This window comes from Xenopus laevis, chromosome 2L (genome assembly GCF_017654675.1).
Source record: "Xenopus laevis strain J_2021 chromosome 2L, Xenopus_laevis_v10.1, whole genome shotgun sequence".
Classification (NCBI taxonomy): Eukaryota; Metazoa; Chordata; class Amphibia; order Anura; family Pipidae; genus Xenopus; species Xenopus laevis.
The window spans coordinates 48699491-48712033 of record NC_054373.1 but is presented as its reverse complement, the minus strand read 5'-3'; positions in this window follow the sequence as shown (position 1 = coordinate 48712033).

Here is a 12543-nt window from a genome sequence, read left to right as displayed (position 1 = left end):
ATGTTGTAGTGTGTTGTATAATTGAAAGAAATGCAAGTTTCACATGTGGAAAAGGTAAATACACTTCTACATTTTACCACTAGCTCAGATACCTAAAATCCAAATAATTTGCATGTTTGCAGAAGACAAGACCGGTAATGACAGCATTTCACCAGAAGAACCTGATACCAACTGTAAAGCAAGATGTTAACATTTTGTTTTGAGATGTTGCACAAGGGCTCGGGCAGTTCACCATCATAGAATCCATTACCAGAGGCTTCCAGTAAATCCACCGAGGAATGGGTGATAAAAAATGTTTCTTCAAGCCCCTTTTCAGAAAAATTACTAGAATTAATTGAAAATCCTGATTTAATTAGAGTCATTCTCTTTGGGGCAATTTGGGGGAAACCCTTTTGAAATAAAAAAAATAAAGTGGTATAAAGGTGATACCACTGATATCATAGCAAGCCTTCAGAACATTTTAGTTCCTTTTTCAAGTTGATTACACTGAAGCTGTGGTGTTCTCTGGTATATATACAACATTCAGCTCATGGGTCAAATGACTAACAAAAAGGAATATCAATCTATGTGTGAGGTGGCAAAGTCATTTACAAGGGGATCTGCAAGAGACAAGCAGATAAGGTACAAGATAATGTGGGTCAAAGAGGCTGAGTATAAATTACGGCTGAATTATTGGAGTGTGGAATCAAAGGAATTCCATATGATCTCTTAGTCCATATCCAGACATGTTGGTATTTCTGACCTGGTACAGTCCTTTCTTAGTTCACATAATTAGCCATAAATCCAAGGCCCATGTTTAGTCCCTTCTCCAGAGAATTGAAAGTTTCCATTAATTTGTATTCCCACACTTTTCTTTCATTATCTGTTTTAAAATTGCCCTTTAGAACCAAAATTCTTAAATCCTTTATGGAGTGATGAGGGATATTGAAATGATTTCCTATTGGTGTATCCAGTTTTATACTGGTTATAGTCAATCGGCTGTGTGTGTTTCAAAGCCTGAGAAAGAGAAATACAAACCACCATCTAATTTTTTTTTCTACATATGGTCCTACCTGTCAGTGCAGGACAACTGGGGTTAAGTTGCTCCTCTCTGGAGGCAGCTTCTTCTCCTGCACTACTATTAGTTTTTCCAACAGATATATTTGGAATTAGACAGCACACGACAGTCTTATCACTTGTGAACTCTATGACTTGCTTAGATGCTGTCAGATTTAGCCCAGTAATGGATTTCACTGAGCCAGAATGTGCTCCCACAACCTGATTGGATCTTATTACAGGTAGAGCCCTGGTTGTCACTATTATTTTCACTCAGTTCATATACGAGTCATCTTACCAGTTGATTTCTCAATGAGCGCTCCTCGGTTTGACACAATGAGGTGTGCTCCCTTCAGTCACAGTGTAGTCTACCCTTCCAACTCTCATATTAAGTGCTCCCACTATTATAGAGCAGGTTGAGCCTACCCGACAGAGAGTGGGTAATAATGTGGACAAGGCACCAGACAAAGGATTTCTCTGGGAAGCCAGAGGATATCGCACTTGTGTTCCAAAAAGCGTCCATTTGTGTATCACCGTTATTGGCTTCCTGTGCATGTGATTACTCTAGTGCTGGCCATCTTGGTTCTCCAGATGTGCAAGATTTGCATCGAAACTAACGGTGGCCATCTTGTTACTCAGAACATGCAGGCACTGGAGACTACACTATTCCTTGTCACAGAACTCATTCCAGTGGGCTGGCAAACACAGCGCTCTGGCACAGCTGCAGATCAGGACATCACCGACCGTTCCATGATCTGCAGATAGGGTTGCCACCTGGCCGGTAAAAATGATGCTTGAGCCCAATGTTATTAATAAGGAAAAAAGATAAATATATAGGAAGGCCAGTATATTAAGGGCTCTTACACACGGGCGGTTTTTCCTGCGCTGCCCTACATTGCACTTTCTTCTGTTCAGCCGCAGGGGAGCGCAGGAGTAGACGCACTCAATTATTGTGAAGGGGCCTGTACTCACACAGATGCATGGACACCTACCCTCGTGGGCCCCCGCCGGGCCAGACCCCCTCTCCAGATATCTAAATTTTGGGGGGAAAAGGTTTCGGCGTTGTGCTGCGCATGCACGCTGAGCGATGCAGCTCGCACATGCGCCTGGCGCCTTCATGCATGCGCATTGAGCGACGCCCTAACACAGTAACGCCAAGCTTGGCGCATCACAGTAGGGGGCCTGGATGGGGGCCCTGGACCAGAAGTCCCGGTGGGCCCCGGGCCCCCCAGTCCGACCCTGTTTCCACATGGGTATATTTCTATTTTTATGTTTCTATTTATGTTTCAATTCAATTTTTATTGATTTATGATTTTTGACAAATGGAAAAATCAGATGAATAAGTCCAACATAAGGATCACAATGGTATATTAAACAAATGATCTTCAGAACACATATAATACAAGATACTGATAGTAATGATTATGGGACTTCAACATCACAAAGAAACTAGGAAACAAAAAAAAAGGGATAGAAAAGATGAAATAAAATGAACAGTATAGAAAGGAGAGTAATAAAAAGTAGCAATGACAATACATTTGTGGTCTAACAGAGCATTTGTTATTTTTTAGTGAACCCCACTTGAAAGCTGGAAAGTGTCAGAAGTAGAAGGCAAATAATTCAAAAACTATAAAAAATAAATAATGAAGACCAATCGGAAAGAGGCTTCGAATTAGTCATTCTATAACATACTAAAAGTTAACTTAAAGGTGAATCACTGCTTTAACTTCCAGAAATATGTGGGTGTGAGCCAGGTCTTTGCAATAACTTTAGTTTAGTGGCAGTAAAGATATGAGTGATTAATAAACATTGAGAATTAGGGATCATATCAATGGGCTTTTAGGCAAATTTACCTGGGTAACTATATGTATCAATTAATAAACCCTTGTTAAATCAAATAAAATATATTTAAATCAATTAATAAACCCTGATCCATAAATATTGTGCTTTGGCAACATATGTCCCACTGTCCCTGGTATAGTATAGTATGGCATCCATTTAGAGATACGACTTGGACGCCGATACCTACTACATAAAACTTTATTCTTTTTTCATTTTTCAATAGTTTTTATTGGCATTTATAAGATTAACCGCTCAATTGGTTGATCTATCATGTATTTAAAAAAAGTGCATGTGCACAAATGTGCAGAACTTGTCCATGGATGTTTCTCAGACTTCAGAAACAAGTGCAAGCGGGGCTGGAAATGACGTCTTTAGGTTGGAGTGGGGTGTAAGTCACCGGCAGCAGGAGAAGGAAGAGCACAGCGAGCGGAGCTCAGTCACATGGGGAGAGAACACACCTCCCAGACATGACACCATGATCCTGCAGGTATTGCTGCTGCTTTCGGGCTGTATGGTCTTGAGTGAATAAGCCTCCCCAGTTGGGGACATGAGTTGGGGGAAACAGTCAGGGAAAACTCTGTTGGTGTCATCTAGAGGAAGTGTCTGTAAAGTACATGTCGCCTATTGTGGGCGGGGGAGTCAATAGATTTCAGCTGAATTATTCAATACCAGTCCCAAAGAGAACATCATGTCTGCTGTGGTTAAGTTGCCTGGCTGTAAGGGTTGAGCACAGTTGCACGATTCTCTCAGAATGACGGTTGTTGCCCTTTTTTTGCTGCATGCTGTCATGAATTAGTAAGGGGCCACGCTGTGTCTGTCATTAAATGGTAAGGGACCATATGAAATAGTAAGGGGCCACGCTGCGTTTGTCATAAAATAGAAAGGGGCCACATTGTGTCTGTCATGAAATGGTAAGGGGCCACATTAAATAGTAAGAGGTCTCACTACGTTATGAAATAGTAATTGTCATGAAAGCTTTGGGGCCACATGCTGTATCAATAGTTAAATGTTTTGGGGTCACAAGTTGTTGTCTCAGTTATGAAGGCTTAAGAGCCACACAGGTGTGTTGTTGGATTTGCCATTGCATGGTGCTTATATTTGAATGCACTCCATCTACTCGTCTCAACCACATACTGTAGCTCCATTCTCATGGAGGAGATCAGGCGCTTCTCTAGTTCCCTTTTGTTCTGGTTTTCTTTGAGCTCCTGCTCCTTCTTCCAAACCCCAAGAGCCTGCATTGATCACAGCTCAGTCTGTAAGTGCCCTCATTGTTCACAGCTCACACAGACTGTAGGAGCAGCGCTGGCATTGTGTCACTGTAGTGTGTATAGTATGTTCATCCCTATGGTGTTTAGTCATATGTTGGCTGTTGCTGTGCTATCCAAAGGGGAGGAGGTGGTACATGGATTTAAGGGTATGTCTCAATATACCATGAACTTTTTTCACATGAGTGACACCCCTGCAGCAAGCACCAATTTTTTGTTGTTGTTGTCAGCGCCGGATTTCACTGAGGCGCACCCCTAGGCCGCGCGGTCCGACCAGGCAGCCGCGCGGTCCTAGCGCCCACCTCACCTCACTTTCCCAGCACGCCGGCGAAAAAACGCGGGCGCAGCTGCTGTAAATGAATGGGGACGCACGCGTCCCCATAATGCGGCTGGGCGGCATGCCGCCCCTATTTTTTTGCCGCCCTAGGCCCGGGCCTATGCGGCCTTGCCGCAAATCTGGGCCTGGTTGTTGTTGTTTTTTTTGGTGTGCTACCACCATTAATGTGGGCATCTTCTAACATTTCATGTTATAACATGGGTGTGGTTTAAAAAAAAAAAAAAAGATTTTAATATCGGCCCTCCACCACATAGGACAAAAATTCTGGCCCTCGGTACCACAAAAGGACAGCGCTGTTTTAGATGAAGCACTTTCATAGTCTTCCTCTGCAGCAACACACCCTGAGCACTTATACCCTCCACCTTTTTGTTTCTGTTTTCTCCTATTGTGAGCTCATCCCAACTGTGTATTGAAACAACTATGCACTTAAGCATAGATTTCTATTCTTACCATATAAAACTCTACCCGCTTGTGTTTATGCCTTGTTAAAGCGCTGTGTACATTTGTGGTGTTATATTTTTTTAAATACATGGCGTCTGAATGTAACATCAGGGAGTTCAAAGTATGCTTGAGTAGACTTTCAGTAGAACATTCAAGAGAATGGGCACAAGCACAACCTCAATAAACAGTATTTTTTAGGGAGAATATATATATCAATCTTTAAAAACGAGTTCATATAATACACCATGTATGACCAAAGAGCTAATGACACATTCCTATCAAAAGCCAGGGAACATGGCAAAAAGATTGGGCAGAAGACTACAGCAATAATTTGGAATCCAGCCTATGGAACCATCCCTGAGCCTGAAGCAACGTGACAGTTTCACTTTAATTTGACACTGTGTTAATCATGTGTATTTATCCAGCAGTGTAATGAATGTGGAGAGAGTAAGGTCTGACCACTTTTTACTCGAGTTTCTTTTTTCCAAAAAGATGGAGCAAATTTCCAGAGGAAAAAAACGTGCACCTTTTTTACACCAAAACGATATGGTCACGCCTTCTAATTAGTGGAGTTAGTTAAGCCACACCCACCACTGATCCAGGTGTGTAATATATAAAACAGCAAGTATTGGCAGGAGAATGGTTCAAAAAGAAGTGTTGATCCCATTACTGCCAGGATAGCACTTTGCTGGTGAATTGTACGTAAAGGGGAATAAGTGGGACCACAAACTTAGAAAGGCAAAGTATAGACACTGCATATAAAATTGGATGAAATATTGACGTCAGAAATGATCCTGGACACGACAGCACAAGATTACTGATCTGAAGCTTAAAGGAGAACTAAACTCTAAAAATGAATATGGCTAGAAATGCCATATTTTATATACGGAACTTATTGAACCGGCCTAAAGGTTTGGCATCTCTATAATAGCAATGATTTGGACCTTCCAAGTTGTCATAAGAATTTCCCATCTAGAATTTTGTTAGGAGTGTCTGCGACATGCTCAGTGGGCTTTGAGCGGCTGTTGAGAAGCGAAGCTTAGAGGTCGTCACAAACCATAAAGCAGAAAATGAAGTGAGTCTGTCACAGAAGCTGATGCTACATGGCTGGATATGAATTAATTCTTTTTTCAAAAAGCAGCAGAGCAATTGGATTCAATGGGGGGGGGGTGTATCTTGTGCTTAAATATTGACTTGAATCAGAAATGGGATAAATAACAGAAAACACCAAAGGGAACTGAAAGAATTATCTTCCATAATTGACAGACTTCACAGGTTCCTATACATTATTATGGTGCCACAGTGGTGGATAAGAATAAATAACACAGGAGTGAGCTGGGCAGTGGAAAGAGACATTGCAGAGAAGTCTCATATAAATGCTATGCACACAGGCCATAGTCAATCTCATCAAGAAAATGGAATGGAAAATTGTATATAACTTGGTTACAAAACTCAATGGCAGACAGCGGCTAAAAATATTAGTTTGCATAAAAGCCATTTGATTTAAGGGATGCAATCCTCCTCTCTAAGTACAAAATTGTTGCTTAAATGGCTTCTTCTGTATGCACAGGTCATTTTGGATACAAAAGGGTCAAGATGAGTTAGAAAGTGCAGAAAAGAGCAAAATTCCTGGACAAATTGAGGTTCCCTCTAAAAAAAATAAATAAAAAGAGATGACTTAAAAAGGACTTGATCAATATCAGTGTCGGACTGGGACACCAGGGGCCCACCTAAAAACCATAGACCAGGGGCCCACTCTCACTGCTATTATTCTTCTTCTAGTCTCTTTTCTTACTATAATTATTCCATCTATTTAGCCTCTTTGTTCTCATAGAAATAAGGAATGGCCATGAAACAAGCCAAATCTTTAGCAGCATGAGGGTCCACTGACACCTGGGCCCACCGGGAGTTTTCCTGGTATCCCGGTGGGCCAGTCCGACACTGTATTTAAATACACAAGAGGGCAACAGAAAGATCTGCCTAATATCACTTTTATTTAGGGATGCACCGAATCCAGGATTTGGTTTGGGATTCAGCCAGGATTCAGATTCTGCCCAGCCGAACAGAATTTGCATATGCAAATTAGGGGCAGGGAGGGAAATCGCGCGACTTTTTGTCAGAAAACAAGGAAGTTAAATAAAAAAGTTTCCCCCTTCCCCACCCCTAATTTGCATATTCGGTATTAGGCCGAATCTTTCACAAAGGATTCGGGGGTTTGGCCGATTCAGTGCATCCCTACTTGTATTTCACAGAAAAGTGCAGGTACAGGATCCCTTATCCGGAAACCCGATATCCAGAAAGTTCCGAATTACGGAATGTCTCCCATAGACTCCATTTTATCCAAATAATCCAAATTTCTAAAAATGATTTTCTTTTTCTCTGTAATAATAAAACCGTAGCTTGTACTTGATACTAACTAAGATATAATTAATCCTTATTGGAAGCAAAACTAGCTTATTGGGTTTATTTAGTGTTTAAATGAATTTCTAGTACACTTAAGGCATGAAGACCCAAATTACGGAAGGATCCGTTATCTGGAAAACCCCAGGTCCCGAGCATTCTGGATAACAGGTCCCATACCTGTATAATGAGAACATCAGCACAAGCAAGTGTCTCCACCATAAGCTCAGGCAGGTCAAGCTACTTAGCTTCCAAGTCAGGTAGAAATGAGAGATTCTGTGGTTGGGCATTAGGAAAGGAAGTGCTTCATGGCTTGCTAGTAGAAACACACAAATGTTATTCTGATTCAATCAGGAATTATTAATGGAGCTCAAAATACTAGACATTCTGAGGCCAGTGACAGGCATTTCTCCTTCACAATAAAGCTGGATTGGTCACAAGTTATTTAAAAAAATGACACGGTTTTAGAATGATCAGGGAACATTTCACTACAGGTTGTACTAATGTTACATTGTATGTGATAAATAAAGGAATCCATCTACCCTGCAGCAATTTTCTTTGCCGCTTGGAGAAATATGTTTGCAGTGGAACAAACCTAAACCTATAATATTGCACTGCACTAGCTCCTATGTGTGTGTGTGTGTTTTCTGTTTTAGAAGAACACAAAAAACCTGGGGGGGGGGGGTCACTAAATTCCACCCTAAAATCTCCTTTAATTTGTACACTCACTTGTCATGAGCTGCAGTAACCTGGGATATAAGAAGCCAACAAGAAAGAAAAGCAGAGATGAGACAGAAAATTGTAGAAAAGCATTTACAATCTCAAGGCTACAAGTCCATCTCCAGAAACCTTCATAATAAGAAGCTGAAGGCCCATAGGACTGTCGCCAAACCTCCTTGACATAGAAACAAGAGAAAAATGAAACATTGTAGAGAAGAATTTTTCAAATTGTGCCAATTGGCAGTTGGTCACAGGTTTAAGCTGGCCTTCATCCAAAGATAACTGTCCCAAGACTTTTGTTTTCATAAAAAATATTGTTTTATTAAATTAGCATTAAAATTCAATTACAAACAACCCCACCAGGCCCACCTTACGCGTTTCGCACCCTCCGGCGCTTAGTCATAGGTGTATCTTTGGATAAAGGATTTTCTTATATGTGATCGCCTGAGAACTGGGGCGAGTCCCTTAGGCTTAATTAAATGTAAATCAGATGTGGACTCCCAATTGATGTATAATAAGCTGGCCTTCAGACACAAAGTAAAACCGTTTCTACTCGTGCTACCCATGGCTATAGGGGCTTTATAGTAGAAGACCCAACGCTGACCGAGAAATTAAGCCTGACTGGATTAAACCAAAACACACCTAAACAAGTCTAAATCCTTCTTGAAGAATGTCCTTTAGATGGATGAGATGAAAAGAGGTTTTTGCTTAACAATGAAAGGGCACCATCCCTGCAGTCTAATATGAGCGTTGTTGCCTCTGAAACCGATGTACTGTGAGTGTGAGCATTGCCCCATGCCAAGCCATTCTGCACCAAACGATTGAGCAGCATTTCAGAATAAGTCTTCTGCCAGGCAATGACCCAAAGCACATTTCAAAACAAGCTGCCATTTTGTCTAACCAGCCTTGAGAGCTTTTTTTAAAGTGGGCAGCAGAGTCTCTAAAACCATTGAAAATTTGTGGAGAGTTATGAAAACTGCAGCCGAGAGACGGCACCCCTCAAATCTGGGAGAACTTTGAAAAAGATTAGTGGTGGAAATGTTAGAGCAACGTCAGGAAATGTTAGAGCAACGTCAGGAAATGTTAGAGCAACGTCAGGATATTTTAGAGCAACGTCAGGAAATGTTAGAGCAACGTCAGGAAATGTTAGAGCAACCTCAGGATATTTTAGAGTAACTTTAGGAAATTTTGTAACTTGAAAAAAGTGCAAAGATGGCAGCTTTCTTGTCCACAACTGTATAATGAACATACTTAAAAACCTTTCAACTGAGAACAACTGGAAAACAGAAACACTCAACGGTCATAATCTCCAAAACAGAAGCAACATTTTCCTTCGGCTCTGTACCAGCACAAGTTTAATTCTAGGCAAAAACTTACTACCGATGAGGCTTCACGGAAGAAATCAAACAGTGACAAATAACAGGCAGACGTCTATAGTTTTATATGCATTTAATAGTTTACCAATTGGTACAATAAGATTTTTTTTTTTTTAATATGCAGAAAACGAATAAATTTTGTTTTACACAGTTTGAGAGCAACAAATCTTACTGTAAAACACAGAGCAGTATTATATACATTCCTTAACTGATTTTATATCTGTCTTTTTGCGGTGTAATTTTCGGTTTAGTTAATGTTTAGTACTGGAGAGGAGGCAGGAAGGAATCTTCCACCTAAATAAAAAGATCATTTTCCTAATGGCATTGAATTGAGTCAAGGGTGAGCTAAACGTGTGATTGCCGTCTCCTCGAATTGAACTGGAAAAGGGCGAGAGGGGCAGGGGTGAAGGATGAAGAATTGAACAAGTAAGGAAGCAATTACATGATACAGTGGAAGGATACAAAGGTTGGAAAGATAAGGAAGTGCAGTTGGGACATGGAAATCCATTTTCTATAACGGAAAGGAAAAGAATTCAACAAATTAAATGTTTCCCCACAATTATCACCAGACACTTGCCTCTAAACGTTGTGCATTTGTCACTATTTACAGCTAGACAATTTGGACAGAAGATATTTTAAGTGCCTTACTGTTTTTTTTTTTTTCAGTTTTGTTTTTTGGGGGGGGGGGGGGGATCGGAAACACCTATTTCAAACCCAGTTCTCTCTGTTAAAATATTCGGAGGATTATCAAGCCACCACTGTAAGACAAAATAGAAACTCTTTTAAACAGCGTTTGTGGAGGGACGTTGGCAGGGCGCTTCGAATTCAATTTACAGGGCAATTCACATGAAACAGAAGAGGCAAAACAGGAGAAGCAGGGACTGACAATTAATAGACTGGGCATTGTGGGCTAGAAAGTCCAAAAGCTTTGAACCTACAAGTTCTCCACAACCCAACTTGCTAGTAACTAGTTATTTTCATGTATTAGTGCCTGGGCACATCATTGGTCACACCACACACAAGCAGGACGGTTTCATCATCTAAAGTGCAAGATGCAATTAGAACCATTTTTGCTTTTGTTCCCCCCTTTGGATATTTCTGGTTACTGCGATGAATTTGCACTTCTAGAATGTACCATGGACCCGACAGTCACAGGCAGCATACGGCTAAACATTCATCTAGCAGGGATTTAAACACAAAACTCGAGCCTGATGTCGCCAAGACCATCTTTAAATCAATAAGAGGCAAAGCCAGCACAAGCCACTCATCACTAGGCATAATATATAGTTTCACACCATTTCTAGCCGCTACGTAGTACATATGCACAGTTGTGGTTCTCATACAGAGGACGTTAAATTGAGCCTCATTCTATGTTAAGAGCGACTCAAACCATCATTTCCCAGTGTTCAGATATTGATTACATCTATTGCCTTACTTACTTCTGTCTTCATTTTGTTTGTTCTGATCGAAAGCTCTTGGATCAACACATTTACTTGAAGGCGCTAAATAAAAGCCTATAAAAAGACGATAAAAATGAGTAATTGTAGCTGTCCCGACTCTCTTTTCTGAACGAAAGACAAAGGCACTGGCAAATTTCTATACGAGTGCGAATATTATCAAGAAATCATGCCAAGAAATGAAATGGAAATAAGGCACACTGACTGACAACATTAACACTGCCTAGATCTGTGCAGCCCTTGGAAACGACTCCACATCGTAGCAATATAAAAGGCGATGCTTCAAAAAAATATTGTCTGGTGGGACACGCTTCCCCTTAGTGTCTTGTAGACAGAAGAAGTGGTGCTTTCCTGCTGTGAATAATTTGGGATGGGGAAATGAAGTGAGTAGAGAGGGGTCTAAATGCAGGGAAATCAAATCACCCATGTGACATGCATTGCGTTAAGGAAGCCGTGGTCTTAATATCCTTCATTTCTTCTTAAAATAAAAGCTGGGTTAGTGACTAGCATTCAAAAAGCAAACTCAAAAGGGAACCCTCCCTTAAAAGCATGTGAATGGGACAAAAAAAAAAACCCTATTGGGAATTGCAGTGAGGTTTGGACTAAGGTATTTATTTACAAATGTCGCAAATCAACATTAATGGGCCTCAGAGAATGAGTTCATGTTACCTGCTTGGGTTATCTCAATCTATGGGAAACAGGTATATTCCAAAACAATGGGTTGCTGCATCAACATCCCATCAGCCAATGAATGTGGGTTGTTTTTGTTTGTTTTTTATAATTTTAGTATATTCCTTCACCAACCATTATAAAAGCAATATATGGTATCGGCTTGTTCCATAGTTAAGGAAAACCAATTGTAGTGTGAAAAGGTTAACCACATGTGTTTATTCTACTTGTTTAAATTCAATAGCCAGCCCCTACTAAAACTTGACATTTGTTTAATTTGTTTTGTTCTTTTATAGTAGGCAAAAAGCTCATCAGGGTGAGAAGAAACAGAAACATATGTAGGTTGTAGCCTATAAAGGGAAACCTTAGCATCACTAGCATGTGTACAGTTCGGATCCGTTTGAGGGGGAATAAAGTCAGTATGACAATAAATAAAAGTATCACTCACAAAAGGGAATATAAGACAAGGGGCTCATTTGTAAACACTGGGCACCTTTGCACCTGGGCAGTAACTCATGGCAACCAATGTCTGCAGCTAGCGGAAAAAACTCAGACACTGACTGGTTGCTATGGCCCATCAGCAAATCTGCCCATTGTTCATACATGAGAGTGTGAATATTTACAGGGACGTAGATTTAAAGTTTGCTGGTGAAGCAGACTAATAATCTAGAGGCTACGGATATAAGAGACAGCAGTGTGGTACATAAGTGTGCAAAGTTTATTCTCTCTGCTTGATTGGTCCTGCTCTTGAGAACAGCAGCATTAATTTGCACACAAGACATTACAGGAGCACATACACCTGTCAGGAGGGAGACAAAAATAGCACAAAGTAAACAGGTTTTGGTTTTGTCACATGTCCTCCTCATACCCACTCGTATAAATCAACCGTTTTTATTGCTGCAAAAAAAAGGTTAAAACCTGTGAAAGCATCAGCAGCTGCGGATATGAAGGATGGCTGCAATCATAAAACACACTGAAGTGACCATGCGGGTATTCTGAGG